The following is a 19,894-nucleotide window of genomic DNA, read 5'->3' on the forward strand; positions in this document are numbered from 1 at the left end:
AAAAAAAAAGCGCTGGACAGAATGAACTTTGCAAAACAAGGAGATGCCATTCACCACGAATGAACCGTACAGGGAGCAAAACATTTTCTCAATGCAGGATTTGGGATTCTTGCACTGTGGTGTATGTGTATGTGTGTGTGCGTGTGTGTGTGTGTGTGTGTGGAATCCTATGCTTTATTACTTGAATGCAAATCACACTCATGTCCTATCCTTTCCCCTGTTTAGTGATGGCCAGAGACTCCCCACATATCAGGGGAGGGGGGATTCTCCTAGCTTTCGGCCTCCTTTGGTGTGGAGAGCCAGTTTGGTGTAGTGGTTAAGTGTGTGGACTCTTATCTGGGAGAACTGGGTTTGATTCCCCACTCCTCCACTTACTAGCATGGCCTTGGGTCAGCCATTGCTCTGGCAGAGGTTGTCCTTGAAAGGGCAGCTGCTGGGAGAGCCCTCTCCAGCCCCACCCACCTCACAGGGTGTCTGTTGTGGGGGAGGAAGGTAAAGGAGATTGTGAGCCGCTCTGAGACTCTTCGGAGTGGAGGGCGGGATATAAATCCAATATCATCTTCTTCTTCTTCTTCTTCTTCTTCTTCTTCTTCTTCTTCATTCAGACCCAAACCAGCCGCAGCTGTCCAGGTTGGGGGGGGGGGGCCCAGCTGCGTGTCAAAAGGTGAGCGGCAAGACAGTCCTCCGGCACCTTCCGCGTTTCCCAGGATTATCGATCGCAAGGCAGGAACAGCTGATACAATTTTGCTTCGCTTCAAACACTCGGCGGCCCGTAAGGTTATAAAGCATTCTCTAAAAACACGAGAGAGAAAAGATGAAGCTCGCTCGTGGCCAATAACGCCCCACGCGCTGTCCATCAAGGCTCGCCACAGAGAGAAGCTACCATTCGGCACTTATTTTAAAAGCCTGATGGAGGCAGGGGACAGGAGGGCAGCTATGCATCTGCACACACACACACACACACACACACCCCACACACACACACACACATACGCCATCCGCTCGGCTAGGAAGACTGGAGATAAACATCAATTCGCTCCTGCAGATCACAGTAGCAGTAAATAAATTTTTCAGGAACTAAAGTTCCACACAAAGGGCTCTCATTTCACACAACATCAGTGTTTTCCGCCGCGGTGAAATAAAAGCCTCCAAGGTGGCTGGATCCAGAAGCTAAAATTATCAATTGCCATCGCATAGAGAAATGGGGAGAGGAGGGGAGGGAAAGAGAGACCATGCCTTTTGCTGAGAAACTGGGGCAGGGGGAGGGAAAGGAACATGGTGACGGGGGAAACTCAAGCGGCGTTTTGACCAGGTGCTTTGGTGCAGCCGGGGACCAGCCAGAGAGCCAGTGTGGCATAAGGGATCGAGGGACGGACTCTGGGCATCCTGAGATCGAATCCCCATGTGGAAGTTCACCAGGTAACCTTGGGCCTCTTACAAACTCTCAGCCTGGCCAACCTCACAGGATTGCTGCTGTTGCAAAACAGAAGGGAGAGAACATGCTGGAATCACTGCCACAGGAAGTGGCGGCGGCTACAAGCATAGCCAGCTTCAAGAGGGGATTGGATCAACCTATGGAGCAGAGGTCCATCATTGGCTATTAGCCACAGCATATTGTTGAAACTCTCTGGGGCAAGTGATGCTCTGTATTCTTGGTGTTTGGGGGGGCAATAGTGGGAGGGCTTTTAGTGCCTTGGCCCCACTGATGGACCTCCTGATGGCACCTGGGTTTTTTGGCCACTTTGTGACACAGTGTTGGACTGGATGGGCCATTGGTCTGATCCAGCATGGCTTCTTTTATGTTCTTATGTCTGCAGCAGTGATGCTCTGTCTTCTTGGTGCTTGGGTGGGGGGCAGCAGTGGGAGGTCTTCTGGTGTCCTGGCCCCACTGATGGACCTTCTGATCCCAACTGGGTTTTTTTGGCCACTGTGTGACATAGTGTTAGAATGGATGGGCCATTGGCCTGATCCAGCATGACTTCTCTTATGTTCTTATGTGACACAGAGTGTTGGACTGGATGGGCCATTGGCCTGATGCAACATGGCTTCTCTTATGTCTTTATGTGACACAGAGTGTTGGACTGGATGGGCCATTGGCCTGATCCAACATGGTTTCTCTTCTGTTCTTATGTGACACAGAGTGTTGGACTGGATGGGCCATTGGCCTGATCCAACATGGCTTCTCTTATGTTCTTATGTGACACAGGGTGTTGGACTGGATGGGCCATTGGCCTGATCCAACATGGTTTCTCTTATGTTCTTATGTGACACAGAGTGTTAGACTGGATGGGCCATTGGCCTGATCCAACATGGCTTCTCTTATGCTCTTATGTTAATCTGCCCTCTTTTCTTTTGGAACAGCAATCATCGCCCTCCCGCAAATACAAACAACACTTGAACAACTTACCATCACAGGGAGGTGCTGGCGAGTTGGCATTACCTCTAGGGTGTGCTTGTGTTGGACTCTGCCAAGGCCAGCACAGTGCCCTCAAATGCCCCTCCCCCAATGAACATGTCGCCATGGCTAACCTTTCAGTCACTGTTCCCCACATCCCGGCTTGTGGGGCCATGCTGAAGGGAGCCAAAGTTCTCCCAACCCACTTCCACGCAGCATCTCTCCTGCTGCTGTTGTTCAGCTGCACAGTTGAGTCCGACTCTTTGCAACCCCATGGACAAAGTCACGCCAGGCCCTCCTGTCTTCCACCATCCTCCGAAGTCTGCTCAAATTCGTGTTTGTTACATCAGTAACGCTGTCCAGCCATCTCATCTTTTGCCGTCCGCTTCTACTTTTGCCTTCTGTCTTTCCCAGCATCAGGGTCTTCTCCAGGGAGTGCTCCCTTCTCATTTGGGGGCCAAAGTATTTGAGCTTCAGCTTCAGCATCTGACCTTCCAGGGAACAGTCTGGGTTGATTTCCCTTAGGACTGACTGGTTTGATCTTCTAGCTGTCCGAGGAACTCTCAAGATTCTCTCCTGCTAGTGAAGGGGAAACCACCAGACACTTTACAGGCGTCCGTGGGGCAGAGGTTCTGCCACCTGGTGCCCCCCAACACCTCTCCTACGGCCTGCCAAGTGTTTTTAGAAAGTGGGTGGCGCTTTTGCCCAGGAAACCTTCTGATTGGCCACTGCCGATCTGATTGGCTCTGCAGATCTTTAAATACATTGCACTGGCAACAGCTGACCCCACAGCGCAGGGATCTTCATTGCGTGACTGAAGGCAAGATGCCGCAGATCTTTTATAGTGGTGCTCAACACACCGTGTGAGTATTCCAAAGGCGCTCGCAGTCTCAGAAGGGTTAGGGGCCCCAGCTCCAGGGTGATTTTCCACTCCCTGTTTGGTGCAGCAGTTAAGTGTGTGGACTCTTATCTGGGAGAACCGGATTTGATTCCCCACTCCTCCACCTGCAGCTGCTGGGATGGCCTTGGGTCAGCCATACCTCTCACAGAACTGTCCTTGAAAGGGCAGCTTCTGTCATAAGAACATAAGAGAAGCCATGTTGGATCAGGCCAATGGCTCATCCAGTCCAACACTCTGTGTCACAGAAGAACAGAAGAGAAGCCCTGTTGGATCAGGCCAATGGCCCATCCAGTCCAACATTCTGTGTCACAGAAGAATGTAAGAGAAGCCATGTTGGATCCGGCCAATGGCCCATCCAGTCCAACACTCTGTGTCACATAAGAACAGAAGAGAAGCCCTGTTGGATCAGGCCAATGGCCCATCCAGTCCAATGCTCTGTGTCACAGAAGAATGTAAGAGAAGCCATGTTGGATCAGGCCAATGGCCCATCCAGTCCAACACTCTGTGTCACATAAGAACAGAAGAGAAGCCATGTTGGATCAGGCCAATGGCCCATCCAGTCCAACACTCTATCACACAGTGGCCAAAAAAAAACCCAAGTGCCATCAGGAGGCCCATCAGTGGGGCTAGAAGCCCTCCCACTGTGCCCCCCCCCAAGCACCAAAAATACAGAGCATCCCTGCCCCAGACAGAGAGTTCCAACAATACACTGTGGCTAATAGGCAATGATGGACCTCTGCTCCATATTTTTATCCAATCCCTTCTTGAAGCTGGCTATGCTTGCAGCTGCCACCACCTCCTGTGGCAGTGAATTCCGCATGTTAATCACCCTTTGGGTGAAGAAGGACTTCCTTTTATCAGTTCTAACCCGATTGTTCAGCAATTTAATTGAGTGCCCATGAGTTCTTGTATTGTGAGAAAGGGAGAAAAGGACTTCTTTCTCTGCCTTCTCCATCCCATGCATAATCTTGTCAACCTCTATCATGTTACCCCGCAGTCGACGTTCCTCCAAGCTAAAGAGCCCCAACCTTTCTTCATAGGGAATGTGTTCCAAGCGTCATGATGGCCAGGCCACTGTAGGTGAGTCTTCACCTGGAATCTTCACTTCCTGCATCCACTCCCCCCTCCCACCTACATAGCTCTGGCCAGTTTCTACATACCCTCCATGCATCTCGAAAGCTTCTGCTACAATCAAATTTGTTAGTCTTCAAGGTGCCACTGGACTCTACTATTTCACCTGGGTGGCGAGCACTGATGTCATGGTGCCCTCTTCAGGTGGAGAAGGGAACTGAGGTGTGCAACCATCAGGCCCGGCCGAGGGTCCGGCTCTCTCCAAGGCGAGGATTTGTATCCCACTGCTGCCACCACATTTCAGGACCTCTGTGAACCTGTGAGCGTTATGGTAGAGGAAAAATCCTTCAGTTGTGTCCTCTTCCAAGCAACTCCTCACCCTGACTTCCTGTCCCCCCCCCCTCTTGATTCTGGCACTGCAAAGAATCTCCCAAGCAGGCTCACTGGCCACAACACAACATATGAAAGCCAGTTTGGTGTAGAGGTTAAGTGCACGGACTCTTTGATTCCCCCGCTCCTCCGCTTGCACCTGCTGGAATGGCCTTGGGTCAGCCATAGGTCTCGCAGAGGTTGTCCTTGAAAGGGCAGCTTCTGTCAGAGCTCTCTCAGCCCCGCCCACCTCACAGGGTGTCTGTTGTGGGGGAGGAAGATAAAGGAGACTGTGAGCTGCTCTGAGACTCTGATTCAGGGTGGAGGGCAGAATATAAATCCAATGTCGTCGTCTTCTTCAAGAATGGTTGCCAACCTCCAAGAGAGCCTTGGAGGCCTCACAGAATTGCAACTGACAGCCAGGCTGTAGAGGCCAGCTACCCCGGAGGTATCTGACAGAGACAGCTTTGAGTTTGGAAAGCTTCAACCCCAAAACTCTTGTTACTTTTTAAGGTGCTCCTGGTCTCGAATCAAACCGTCTCACTGAAGACCGACACGGCTACCCTCTGGAACGGCCCTGAAAGAAATGGCAGCTCTGGAGGGTGGATTCCCCGGCTCATATCCCTTCCAGGGCCCAAAGTTGGCATCCGAAAGCCTTCACCTGGCCACACCTGGGCCAAATGCCATTCACTCCCTGCGGTGAGTCCTTCCTTGGCACATGAGAGGTTCCCTGCCGAAGCTCCAAACGGGCAGGCTACAACGACCAAAGAGATCAACCAGCCCTCCCTGTTCAGTGCCCAAACGCCTGACTCAAAATGCAGAGCCGGGCCTCCTTTCAAAGGAAATAAACAACCCCGCCAATTATTGCGAGAAAACTCTTTGCCATTTCGAACCCGTCGCTGTCCTCAAAACACACTCTGCTTGAGAGTCGCAAACTACTGCCTTCCCCTGGCTCTGGAGAAAATAAAAACGCCAGGGATGATATAATATGCGTATTTAACCTTCTGAAGTCACTAATGTTTTTAATCGGGAGCTGATATATCTTGTGTTCCGCTGACACACAGAGAGTGCATAATAAGCCATTACTGGGGCCATTACTGGGGCTGCCTAACTCTTCCAGGTTTTTTTTAAAGCAGCATTTATGCTCTGGCAATAACACAGGGATCCAAACTACGGCAGGACGTCTGTCAGCAGCCCCAGAAGAGGGGACGCCTCAGGATTTGACTCCCTCCAAGCTGTTTTTGCACAGGGAAAGCCACTGGTCCGTTTTTGGAAAAGAACAAAACAAACTGTAGCGCATTTATCTTCCCACCCTTCCCACGTAAAGGGCTCAAAGCAAGTTATAATCCAAGTATAAAAAAAAGCCACGACAAAATGCAATCGGACGGAACAGAGAAACAGCGGCACTTGTCCCGAAAGATGTTCCCCTGACAAGGCTAATCATCCCTCCCTTCCTCCATCAACTATCGTGGCCTCAGGGAGGGGCTGTGGCTCAGTGGCAGAGCCTCTGCTTGTCATGCAGAAGGTCCCAGGTTCAATCCCCGGCATCTCCAGTTGGAAGGACCAGGCAGGAGGTGATGGGAAAGGCCTCAGCCTGAGACCCTGGAGAGCTGCTGCCAGGCTGAGTAGACAAGACTGACCTTGATGGACCGAGGGTCTGATTCAGGACAAGGCAGCTTCATGTGACCTCACTGGAGAGATCATTCTATCAGGCAGGGGCCACCCCTGAGAATGCCCTGCTTCAAGCGGACATTAGTTTCCTCTTGCTGAAGGATGGCTGTTGTGTGCTGCCTGTGTGTCATCACGCAACTCAGGGCGTGAAATGCACACTACCTTCAACCACAGAAGAACTGTGGGTAATTAAACTCCCTTTTTTATTTTAATGTTAAATACCAAGCTGGAAAACAGGCTAATGGTTGTTGTTATACCCTCTCTCCCCCACCACAACCCACCCCCCCACAAACCTCTGCATGCACAGACAAAAATTCCAGTTTTCAGAGTAGGTTTGAAACAAAAAGGAAGAGAGCCAATGGCTGAGGTGAAAATCAAAATGTTCTGGGTTCCAATTCTCCATCCTCCAGCAGCTGCAGGCAAATAGCCTCAGCCGCTGCATTTCCAATATGATTATAGAGCTGACTTAGCTCTCAGGGTTCTTAAAGACATCTGAAGTGCTTTTATAAAGTGTGAGCATGGATTAAAATGACTTGACGTGTAGTAATGCCCCTTCATCTTTTTCAGAAACTGGTTTTCCTCTTTGCTTTCTCCAAAAATCACCCAGTTTGGTGTAGTGGAGAGCCAGTTTGGTGTAGTGGTTAAGTGTGAAGACTCTTATCTGGGAGAACCAGGTTTGATTCCCCACTCCTCCACTTGCACCTGCTGGAATGGCCTTGGGTCAGCTGTAGCTCTGGCAGAGGTTGTCCTTGAAAGGGCAGCTGCTGTGAGAGCGCTCTCAGCCCCACCCACCTCACAGGGTGTCTTTTGTTGGGGAGGAAGGTAAAGGAGATTGTGAGCCACTCTGAGTCTCTGTTCTTGAAAGGGCAGCTGCTGTGAGAGCCCTCTCAGCCCCACCTACCTCACAGGGTGACTGTTGTGGGGGGGGGGAGGAAGGTAAAGGAGACGGTGAGCCGCTCTGACTCTTGGGAGTGGAGGGCGGGATATAAATCCAATATCTTCATCTACCTCACAGGGTGTCTGTTGTGGGGGAGGGAGATAAAGGAGATTGTGAGCCGCTCTGAGACTCTTCGGAGTGGAGGGCGGGATATAAATCCAATATCTTCATCTACCTCACAGGGTGTCTGTTGTGGGGGAGGAAGGTAAAGGAGATTGTGAGCCGCTCTGACTCTTGGGAGTGGAGGGCGGGATATAAATCCAATATCTTCATCTACCTCACAGGGTGTCTGTTGTGGGGGAGGAAGGGAAAGGAGATTGTGAGCCGCTCTGAGACTCTTCGGAGTGGAGGGCGGGATATAAATCCAATATCTTCTTCTTCTTAACTAGGGCTGCCTGACCTGGCAACTGGTAGGAGATGGGGGAAGATGGGGGGACGTCAGTGATCTTCATCACTGGGCGATGATGTAACTTCCAGCATCTCCAGGAAGCACCAGCATGACACTGCGGTTATAACTGAGATCTTGCCCTAAACTCCTTCCTTTCTGGGGGAGTCCTAGAGCATCACCTTGGTGCGACGCTGGTGCTTCCGGGTCACACCGGAAGTGACATCATTGCACAGTGATGAAGATGGCTGCCGCCCCCCACAGTAAGTACCTGTTCCCCCCTCCACCTTCCATCAGTTGCCAGATGATCACTGGAGGGTCTCCGAAACAATCACCGGCAGTTCAGACGCCGTTAGTGGGCACCTGGTAAACGTATGCTCAATCCCTCCCTCAAGCATTTCTGAAAATAAAGGCAGGCTGAAACACAAACCGCCGGTGAAATCCATTCCAAAACAGGCGGTGCTCATAAGGACAGGCCCCTCTCCCACTTCAGGGTACCTGGCACATTGCTAAAGGGCAGCCCCCAAACCCCCTTTCTTAAGGCGTTCCAGCAACTGTTTCAATCTTGCAAAAGCATCGCTGTTTTTAAAAACACTGGGGAAGAAGATGTAGGCATGTCTGTCTTAAAACAAAGAGAGCAGCCGAACCGTTCGCAGCCACGTAAACGGGGGCCCCGATAATCAAGTTATCTCCAACAGAAAACCGCCAGCGTTGCGAGGCATCAGAATGCTAATTTAATTAGGTCAGCCGGTCCCTCTGAGCCTCCACATTTTCCACGAAAGCCAGAAGCCCCATTCCATTCCACTGGCTCCTTTTTTAAAAACGCACCACACAGGAAAAAGAGCCCAACACGCGTTCGGATGTTCCAAAGACCCATGTCTCACGCTGCGCTCTTCTGCCCGTCTGATGAGGCCGCCTCGCTCGGGATGCCCCAAAGTTCCCAGGGCGGGGCTGAACCTGGCTTTCTTCACTCGGTGGGGTCACGACGTTCAGCTCAGGGGGGGAGACATCCGGCCCACCAGGGCTTCCATCTGGTCCTCAAACTGCTTGAGGAGCCCAGGCCTGCTAGAGAAGAGCATAAGCGAGTGACCGATGCACCCAGGGCTTTTGTTGTAGCAGGAACTCCTTTGCATATGAGGCCACACACCCCTGACGTAGCCAATCCTCCTGGAGCTTACAAGGCTCTTCTTACAGGGCCTACTGGAAGCTCCAGGAGGACTGGCTACATCAGGGGCGTGTGGCCTAACATGCAAAGGAGTTCCTGTTACAAAAGAAGCCCTGACTGTTTCCATAATCACATTTTTATCCCATCTTCCCTCCAAATTGTCCAGAGCAGCTGACCCGGTCCTCTTCTTTCTGGTTTAACCTCGGTGAAGCTAAGTCCGCGCAACTGACTCAAGGTAATCCAGTAAGTTTCCTGGCAGAATCTAGTAGGATCTGCTAGACCAGGGGTGGCCAAACTGTGGTTTGGGAGCCACATGTGGCTCTTTCACACATATTGTGTGGCTCTTGAAGCCCCCACTGCCCCGTTGGCTGGCTTGGGGAAGGCATTTCTCTCTTTAAATCACTTCTCCAAGCCAAGCCAGCCAGTGACTTGGAGAACGCACTTAAAGTTGCTTTCTTTCCACCTCTCTCTCCCGCATCTATTTTCCTTCCTTCCTTCCTTCCTTCCTTCCTTCCTTCCTGCCTGCCTGCCTGCTCTGAAATATCCGACATTCATGTCTTGTGGGTCTCCCCTGGAGCTACATCCTAGTCTGATGCTCTAGCCACTACACCACCTTGCTCTAGATCCCCCTACCGAGATTCCCTCATTTCTGTTCTGTTCCTCCTTTGCAAGAATTAAACCAGCCGGTCCTCGTTTCTGCATCAGTTTTTCCCTCCCCTTGACGATTTCCCTCCCCTGCACATTTTACCCTTTTATCCCTTTTTTCTTCCAGAAAGGGCTCTGTATATTTTTTTAAAATTTAAATTATTTTTTAAAGTCAGCTACTCATCAATAACGTATAGAAAGAGCATCAGGAAAACAGCACCAAGGGGAGCCGCAAAAACAAAGCGAGTCAAAAAGCCATGACCACACACGAACTCAAAAGCAAGACAAAAATGGCTGCCCCGTTGGCTTAACACACAAGGGAGACAGTGGGGAACAGAGACGGGGCACCCTGTCCGCATGCAGACACAACAGGTGGAACTTGCGGAATGCAGAGGAGAAGGTGGGACTATCCCTTCTTTGCTCCACCCTTCAAGCAGCTCATTGGCTGTCTCTGGCCCAGCCCAGCTACAAAGTAGGATTGTCAGATCCCTCCTGGCAAATGGTAAAAGGCCCAGGCCACATCGATGACATCACACAGGAAGTGATGTCACCACACCAGCAACTTCTGGGTGATGCTCTAGGGTATTTGAGCACTCAAGCACCAGAGCATCACCCAAAAGTTGCTGGCGTTATGATGTCACGTCACGTGTGACGCCAGCAATGTGGACCAGGCCAACTTTCTACTGGAAAGCCCCTCCCCCCAACTGAAGAAGAAGACGAAGAAGACTGCAGATTTATACCCCACCCTTCTCTCTGAATCAGAGACTCAGAGCGGCTTACAATCTCCTATGTCTTCTCCCCCCACAACAGACACCCCATGAGGTGGGTGGGGCTGAGAGGACTCTCACAACAGCTGCCCTTTCAAGGACAACTCCTGCAAGAGCTATGGCTGACCCAAGGCCATTGCAGCAGCTGCAAGTGGAGGAGTGGGGAATCAAACCCGGTTCTCCCAGATAAGAGAGCTATGGCTGACCCAAGGCCATTCCAGCAGCTGCAAGTGGAGGAGTGGGTGATCAAACCCGGTTCTCCCAGATAAGAGTCCACGCACTTCACCACTACACCAAACTGGCCAGCTAAGAGGCAGCTGCAGGGCTTTTTTGGTAGGAGAAAGCCCAGCAGGAACTCATTTGCATGTTAGGCCACACCCCTTGATGGCACCATTGATTCGCACTGGCCAGCTAAGAGGCTTTTTTGGTAGGAGAAAGCCCAGAAGGAATTAATTTGCACATTAGGCCACACCTTGTGAGGCCAAGCCAGCCGGAATTTCATTCCTGAGCATTCCTGCTCAAAAAAGAGCCTTCGGCAGCTGAGGGGCAGCGTCTGGCAGTGAGGGACCCTCGGCTCCACTGGGCACCTGGCAACCCTACTACAAATACTACTGAGTGAGTTCAGGGTTGCTAGGGCAACAGTTTAGTTTACACCCTGAGGCCTTGGCGCAGTGCCCTCCAATACTTCACACGCACATAATGAGGATGGTCTCCTCACAGCCCAATTCACAGGGCAGAAAAGCTGGAAGGTCAGGGAAACCTGGGCTCAAACCCCTCACCTTGCCACGAAGCTGACTGGATTTCCCCAGGCCCATCATTCTTCCTCTGCTCCCCATGGGGATGTTGCGAAGTAACGTGTTGTGAAGACAGCCAGGGTAGTGTAGTGGTTAAGAGCAGCAGACTCTAATCTGGAGAACCAGATTCGATTCCCCCATTCTCCTCCTCCACGTGCAGCTGCTGGGTGACCTTGGATCAGTCACAAGTTCTCTTGGAGCTGTTCCACTCAAGAGCAGTTCTCTCAGACCCACCTAGAGGTTTACAAGATAATGCATGGGATGGAGAAAGTAGAGAAAGAAGTACTTTTCTCCCTTTCTCACAATACAAGAACTCGTGGGCATTCGATGAAATTGCTGAGCAGACAGGTTAAAACGGATAAAAGGAAGTACTTCTTCACCCAAAGGGTGATTAACATGTGGAATTCACTGCCACAAGTATAGCCACCTTCAAGAAGGGTTTAGATAAAAATATGGAGCACAGGTCCATCAGTGGCTATTAGCCACAGTGTATGTGTGTATATAAAATTTTTTGCCACTGTGTGACACAGAGTGTTGGACTGGATGGGCCGTTGGCCTGATCCAACATGGCTTCTCTTATGTTCTTATGTACCTCACAGGGTGACTGTTGTGGGAAGGGGAAGGGGAAGGAGATTGTAAGCTGCTCTGAGTGAAGGGTGGGGTATAAATCCAATTTCTTCTTCTTCTTCTAAAAGGGAGATGGAGTAGAGTTGCTAGCTTGTAGCTTGCTACCAGCGAGAGCAGGGGGTGGGGTGAGAAGGCTGGCACGAATGGCATCGCATGACACTGCAGCATTATTTCCAACACAAACCCAGAAGTGACATCACTCCATCATGCAACACTCTAGGAATTTATCAGTTCTCTATGGTAAAGCGACACACAACACAGGGACATCGTGGTGCAATTGCCTAGAGATTGCCATCCTCTTGAGCTGCAGGACCGCAGCTGCTCTGATCCTGGCCCGAGGCGCTCCTCCTTCTCGCCTCTTCTTCCACTTGCCTTTTGCTTTCGAGTTCCACAGCAGGGGGCCAGAGAAGGCTGTGGAGTGATTGAATCAATACTGAAACAGCAATTGTGTAGTGGGACTCGAGAGCCTCTTTCGAGAAGAGGATGCATTTTCCAACCACGGGGTCTCCGTGGCGCAACCTCAGAGTGGGTTTTGCGCGCAGCCTCTCGAGCACGGAAGACAAGCCAGGAGCTGGAGCAGCGAGGGGTGGGGCTGGGCTCTTCAGGGTTTTGTTCCTGAAAAAACTCACTTGCAAGAGTCTCTCAGTGCTTCCCTGCATGCCCTTTTAGCCTCCTTTCGCTGCCTTCTTTATTGAGAGGGGGAGTTATAGCCACTTTTCATTTTATTAAAACATTTCTATTTCCCGTGGCTTGAGGCAGCTTGCAGCGCGTACGTGTAAAGCGCCACTGACCTGCGGCTGACGAGGGTTTTCAAGGCGAGAGATGTTCAGAGGGGGTTGGCCATTGGCCAGGGGTGGCCAGACTTGCTTAACACAAGAGCCACAAAGAATACACATCAGATGTTTGAGAGCTGAAAGTATGAATGTCAGATGTAGGGAGGGAGGAGGGGAAGGAAGGAAGGAAGGAAGGAAGGAAGGAAGGAAGGAAGGAAGGAAGGAAGGAAGGAAGGAAGGAAGGAAGGAAGGAAGGAAGGAAGGAAGGAAGGAAGGAAGGAAGGAAGGAAGGAAGGAAGGAACATATGAAGCTGCCTTATATTGAAACAGATCCTTGGTCCATCAAAGTCAGTATTGTCTACTCAGATTGGCACCAGCTCTCCAGGGTCTCAAGCTGAGGTTTTTCACACCTACTTGCCTGGATCTTTTTCAGTTGGAGATGCCAGGGATTGAACCTGGGACCTTCTGCTTACCAAGCAGATGTGACGGATGGATGGAAGGAAGGAAGATGGGGGGAAGGAGAAGTGGAAAGAAAGCAACTTTAACTTTAAATGCATTCTCCAAGCCACTGACTGGTTTGTCTTGGAGAAGTGATTTAAAGAGACAAATGCCTTCTCCAAGCCAGCTGATGGGGCAGTAGGAGCTTTGAGAGGGGGGCACCAGTCCAATGCTCTGTGTCACATAAGAGAAGCCATGTTGGATCAGGCCAGTGGCCCATCCAGTCCAACTCTCTGTGTCACAAAAGAACATAAGAGAAGCCATGTTGGATGAGGCCAGTGGCCCATCCAGTCCAACTCTCTGTGTCACAAAAGAACATAAGAGAAGCCATGTTGGATCAGGCCAGTAGCCCATCCAGTCCAATTCTCTGTGTCACATAAGAACATAAGAGAAGCCATGCTGGATCAGGCCAGTGGCCCATCCAGTCCAACTCTCTGTGTCACATAAGAGAAGCCATGCTGGATCAGGCCAGTGGCCCATCCAGTCCAACTCTCTGTGTCACATAAGAACATAAGAGAAGCCATGTTGGATCAGGCCAATGGCCCATCCAGTTCAACACTCTGTGTCACATAAGAGAAGCCATGTTGGATCAGGCCAATGGCCCATTCAGTTCAACACTCTGTGTAACACAGTGGCCAAAAAACCCAAGTGCCATCAGGAGGTCCACCAGTGGGGCTAGAAGCCCTCCCACTGTGCCCCCCCCCAAGCACCAAGAATGCAGAGCATCACTGCCCCAGACAGAGAGTTCCAACAATACACTGTGGCTAGTAGCCACTGGTGCTCCATTGGCTCATCCAATCCCCTCTTGAAGCTGTCTATGCTTGTAGCCACCACCACCTCCTGTGGCAGGGAATTCCACGTGTCAATCACCCTTGATCGACATGACTTCCCGGTGCAGACACACACACAAACAAAAAATGCAAAAGAAGTTTCACAAAGAAAACAGAAGCCCTCACTGGGGGTCACAGCCCAAAGGCACCCCCACCGACTTGGCACCCTTGCATCGAATTCAATCAGCAAGCAGTCAGTGGAGAGCAAGCCAAATTCCCTTCTCTCTCTCTCTCTCTTTTCCGTCAAGACAAGGAAAACAATATTGCTGATGTAGCTGCAATATTGTTTTTTAATTGAATTCGATGCCGGCGTCAGTCTGACATGCTGGGGCGACGGGGAAGACGGAGCAGATGGGACGGAGTTAGACTCGAATTAGGTTAATCATTCGTACCAGAAAGAGGGAGAGGCCCCCCAGAGGAGCACGGAGAACGGGAGACAGACCCCCCCCTCCCCCAGATTCGAGGCCCTAAAAGAGATTTCACAGCCCTGAAGGGTCACAGCACGAGCCGCGAGTGCTCCAATACTGACAGCAGGTAACATTCGAGCATCTGAAGAATCGGAACCCTGGTGCTTGGTTTTAAACAGGATGCGACGGCTCAGCGCCTGACAAAGCGTCAAGGAATGCCCGCTAGGAATCGGAGAGAGCTGCAGCTACGTCTTGAAGGCTCCATGAACTTTTCATCTCTTGCAGGGGCAAACAGGGGCTCTGGCGAGAAAGCTTCCTTAGAGAGAGGAGGAGGAGGAGGAGGAGAACAAGGACAACAAGAACTGTTGGGAGCCAAAAACTCCCTTCCTCGGGTGCCTGAGCACAGAGCCTTTTTTGTAGCAGAAACTCCTTTGCATATTAGGCCACACCTACCTGATGTAGCCAATCCTCCAAGAGCTTACAGGGCTCTTCGTACAGGGTCTACAATAAGCTCCAGGAGGATTGGCTACATCAGGGGTGTGTGGCCTAATATGCAAAGGAGTGCCTGCTACAAAAAAAGCCCTGCCTGAGCAGCAAAAGAGCTGTATTCGAGTCCAGTAGGGACAAAAAAAGATCTTTAGGGTATGAGCTTTCAAGGCTCAAAGCTCTCGTCATCAGATTCCTGTGTGGCAGAAGAGCAAGATTCGAATCCAGGAGCACTTCAAAGACCAGTTAACTTTTCCAGGGTGTGAGATTGTTAAAACTCCCTTTGTCAGGTATCCAGTATCTGCTGAAGGGCTATTTGACGCTAGAAAGCTCACACCTGGAAACGTTCGTAACTGGGTCAATCAACACATTTTCCACCTGCCCCTCCTGCATTGTCTCCCGGGCCTATTGAGGTATCTTCAGTTCCAGCTCTGTTTGCACTATGGCCTGATTAGTTGTCTTCCACCTGAAATGCAGTAATTTCACTGTTTTAATTGATTAATTGTTTTGTTTATTTACTTCTAATTTTATTGCTTATTGTTACTGCTTAAAGCTGCTGTGATCCGCCCTGAGCCCGCTCGCAGGATAGGGTGGACAAGAAAGAAAGAAAGAGAGAAGAAAGAAAGAAAGAAAGAAAGAAAGAAAGAAAGAAAGAAAGAAAGAAAGAAAGAAAGAAAGAAAGGAAGGAAGGAAGGAAGGAAGGAAGGAAGGAAGGAAGGAAGGAAGGAAGGAAGGAAGGAACACTTTCCCCTTTGTCCTTACAATGATCCGACAAGGTAAATTTGGCTGAGAAGAAGAACAAGAAGAAGAGGAAGAAGAGGGAGAAGAGGAAAAAGAAGAAGACCGTAGATTTATACCCTGCCCTTCCCTCTGAATCAGAGTCTCAAAGCAGCTTACAATCTCCTTTATCTTCTTCCCCCACAACAGACACCATTAGGTAGGTTGGGCTGAGAGAGCTCTCACAGCAGCTGCCCTTTTCAAGGGCAACCTCTGCAAGAGCTCTGGCTGACCCAAAGCCATTCCAGCAGCTGCAAGTGGAGGAGTGGGGAATCAAACCTGGTTGTCCCTGATAAAGAGTCGGCGCACTTCACTATTACACCATACTGGCTCTCTGGTGCTAGCCAACACTAGCCGAAAGCATTTAAGGAAGTTTCACAACCAAGCAAAGACCTGACTTCCCCGAATTTGAGCTCAACCTCCGAACCATTCCACCAGCCTGGCTCCCTATAACGATTCCGGCCCTCCCAAGGAAATGGATCCAGCAATGATTTCACTAATCCAATAAAGCCGCAATGTCATATCCCCCATTCTAATATTGCAAAGATGCCAAGGCGCGCCCGGGCGACCGCATGCCCCATTACCCAGATGACGGGCTATTGGCAGCTCCCCCCCCACCCTCGACTCTCCCCCCCCCCCCTACTTCATCCATTAAGCAGAATTTCCCCATTGGCACGTCAATAAGAGCGGATAACGGACTCAAAACATTTAGCCAGCACTCTCATCTCTTAAGCTAAGACCAATGGATTTTCTAACAGATGGATCAAGCCCACACGATCGGGGAGTCAGGAGTTTGGGGTTTTTTTTAAGTGGTCAATTTGATTCCAGGGGGGGGGGAGCTTCGTTCCAGCCGCAAGCATTTGCCTACGGTGTAGGGACAAAACCCCACTCCTGTAAATAAGCCAGCCCCCTTCCCCCACCCCCCCTTGCCGCGACGCCACGCTCCTATTGAGTAGGTCAGATGTTCTGCTGATTAAAAATTGATCCATTTCAAAATCTAATCAAGAGAATAGGATTCTTTCATATGTTATCAAGCCGGCTGCTGACAACGGCGGCAAAACCCGCCCCCCCCAAGCCTCCCCACCCCAAATAAAATAAAACCCCTGTTATTAACCCATGAACCTCAATGACCCGGCCTTACCGGAGACTGGCCGGCGTAAATTATTCAGGAGTCCATGAGCGATATTGGAAGCCAGATGAATTTACACGCCGGCTGGAGCCGTTGTGGGTTAAAGCCAATATCACAGACCCGGCCGTCTCTGGGGAGTGCAGTTCATGACACGCTGCCGTTCTGTGTCATGACTGGGAATACATTACTGGTGCCTCGTTTACAACCCCCACCCACCCCACTTCCTCCTCTACAGTTCTCAGCTCAGCCCCACACAACCCAGTCTACGAAAAGATTACCCTTGGGTCCCAGCATTCACCACTTCTTTCCCTTCCCTTCTGTGACGGGCATTTCCCACATCTGTACAACGTAGGTTCACGGAGTAGGAAGGAGCTATACGGGCCATCTAGTCCAACCCCCCTGCTCGATGCAGAGTCAGCCTAAAGCAGGGGTGGCCAAACTGTGGCTCTTTCACATATATTGTGTGGCTCTCAAAGCCCCAACTGCCCTATCAGCTGGCTTGGAGAAGGCATATAAAGTTAAAGCTGCTTTCTTTCTACCTCTCCCTCCTCCTTCCTTCCTTCCTTCCTTCCTTCCTTCCTTCCTTCCTTCCTTCCTTCCTTCCTTCCTTCCTTCCTTCCTTCCTTCCTCCCTCCCTCCCTCCCTCCCTGTCTTGCAGTTCTCAAACATCTGACATTTATTCTGTGTGGCTCTTACATTAAGCAAGTTTGCCCACCCCTGGCTTCTACCCAGAATTAAACTTTGCTGGTCTTCAAGGTGCCCCCGGACTCCCAACTTTGTTCTGGAAGGAAAGTTTGACATGGATGAAAAGAGGGGGCCTCCTTGCCCTTGGTGGCAGGCTTGAGGGACATTTAAAGTTAAAGCTGCTTTCTTTCTACCTCTTCCTCCTCCTTCCACCCATCTTCCATCCATCTTCCACCCATCTTCCTTCCTTCCTTCCTTCCTTCCTTCCTTCCTTCCTTCCTTCCTTCCTTCCTTCCTTCCTTCCTTCCTTCTTTCCTTCCTTCCTTCCTTCCTCCCTCCCTTCCTCCCTCTCTGTCTTGAAGCTCTCAAACATCTGACATTTATTCTGTGTGGCTCTTACATTAAGAAAGTTTGGCCGGCCCCAGCCTAAAGTGCCTCTGACAAGTGTTTATCCAGCAGCTGCTTGGAGAATGCTAGTGAAAGGGAGTTCACCACCTCCGAGGCAACCGAACTACCCTTACTGTAAAAAAAAATCCTGATATCCAGCCAGTACCTTCCTTCCCTCCCATAATTTAAGCTCATCACCGCAAGTCCTCTCCTCTGCAACCGACAGGAAGAGCTCCTTGCCCTCCTCTAAGTGTCAGCCATTCAAATACATCAAGAAAGCCATCATGCCCCCCCCAACCTCCTCTTCTCCAGAATGAGCCTGCCCAAGTCCCTCTGCCTTTCTTCCTGGGGCTTGGTCTCCAAACCCCTGATAGTCCTCACTGATTTGCTCTGCACACCTGCTCTATTCTGCCCACATCCTTTCAGAAGTGAGGCCTCCAGAACGGCACTCTTGACTGGGTATCCACGTATAAACACGCACAGGGGTCGTTTTGTAGAAAAAGAGGTGGTGGAGCTCATCCAGGGATTGTTATGCAGCTGCGCCTCCTATTCAACGGACAAGGGAGGTAGGTAGGTGGGGAGGAGGAGGGGCAACCCTCGGAAAGGTTCAGGAGCTGCGCTCCTGTGAGCTCCTGCTGAATTCAAGGCCTGAATACACAGCTGCTTTATACTGAGTCAGAACACTGGTCCATCAAGGTCAGTATCGCCTACTCAGACCGGCAGCATCTTCTGAGGGTCTCAAGCAGGAAGGGCTCTTTCGCATCTCCTCCTCCCAGATCCTTTTGACTGAAGATTTGCTCTTGGGCTCTTGGAGGCAACATCCCACCTTTTCTCCTTACGGAAGCGCCACCCTCACCCAGCGGGGTCAGCCAGCACTGAATATGTATCATGGTGCAAAGCACTTCGAACCTCCTTTTCCAAAGCGCTTTATAGAAAATACGAACCAGTTAAAGTTGTGCTGGTTTGAACTCAGCTTTGGAGTATAAGGATGACAGAGGACACGTACGGCGTTCTGGCGTGATTCATGCAGTGCTAGCAGGTGCTTTGTCGCACTGCTTTCTCTTTCTGTTGCGATGCACTTAACAGACTCCGTGTTTCTCTCGCACAGGGTCAGGCCTCTCAGGATGAGAGAAGGGCTCGGATCTCGCCAGAGCTGGTTCGGTTTCTAGCTAAGGAGCGACGGCTTCAGGGGCAAAATGGCCATCTTGTGATGTGGGGGCTAAAAAAGGCAAATGCAATTTTGGGCTAGATCAACAGAAGTCTAGTGTTCAGATCGCATGAAGTGATGGTATCGCTTTACTCTGCTCTGGTAAGATCTCACCCAGAGCATCGTTTTAATACGTAGATGGTACCAGCGCTTTTTTTTTTACAGCAGGAACTCCTTTGCCTATTAGGCCACACCCCTCTGATGTAGCCAGTCCTCCTGGATCTCACAACAGGCCCTATAATAAGAGGTCTGTAAGTTCTTGGATTATTGACTACATCAAGCAGGGCTTTTGTAGTAGCAGGAACTCCTTTGCCTATTAGGCCACACCCCTCTGATGTAGCCAGTCCTCCTGGAGCTTCCAGCAGGCCCTGTAAGAAGAGCCCTGTAAGCTCTTGGAGGATTGGCTACATCAGCAGGGTGTGGCCTAATATGCAAAGGAGTTCCTGCTACAACAAAAAAAGGCCCTGGATGGTACACATTTGTGATTTCAAAACGTTTCTATGCCAGGTTCTTACAAATAAAATCGATGGGGGCCTGTCCGAAAGAACGCAATCCCAGAGCAAAACAATAAAAGACAGGCCAACAAGGAATACTAAATCCACCACCCTGAATTCCTTGGAGGAAGGGTGAGATAAAAATGAGAGAGAGAGGGAGGGAGGGAGAGCAAACAAGTACAAATAACTCAATAAAAGAAGCACGGCTGAAGCAAAGAAGTGTGTAACGTTCAGTGATATAACAACCGTCACGAACAGCAACAACACAGAAAGAATTAGCCCCTGCCACAGATAAAAACCAGAACCAATAAGAGGGGTTTCAAACTACAAGGTAAAACAAAATGAAGAACTTCGGTGTTAGGCTCACCAGAGAAGTTCAGAGGTTTGGTGTCAACCGAACCATTGGGGGATTCCATTTCAGAGGCAGGGCACCACAACAGAAAAAGGGCTTGTCCTTCGTGGCCACAAACCTCACCTCCCGAGACTGGTGATATG

The 19,894-nt window shown here is 50.5% G+C and overlaps 1 protein-coding gene and 1 non-coding gene across 2 annotated transcripts in view; both read left to right on the forward strand.

Moving 5' to 3' along the window:
* CUX2 (cut like homeobox 2) overlaps positions 1-19,894 on the forward strand; it is a 106,039-nt gene that overhangs the window by 29,963 nt on the left and 56,182 nt on the right. The window lies entirely within an intron of this gene.
* On the forward strand, positions 6,218-6,289 carry TRNAD-GUC (transfer RNA aspartic acid (anticodon GUC)). Its single transcript has one exon. It is a non-coding gene; the product is annotated as a tRNA-Asp (tRNA).

This window comes from Heteronotia binoei, chromosome 11, assembly GCF_032191835.1.
Source record: "Heteronotia binoei isolate CCM8104 ecotype False Entrance Well chromosome 11, APGP_CSIRO_Hbin_v1, whole genome shotgun sequence".
NCBI classification, from domain to species: domain Eukaryota; kingdom Metazoa; phylum Chordata; class Lepidosauria; order Squamata; family Gekkonidae; genus Heteronotia; species Heteronotia binoei.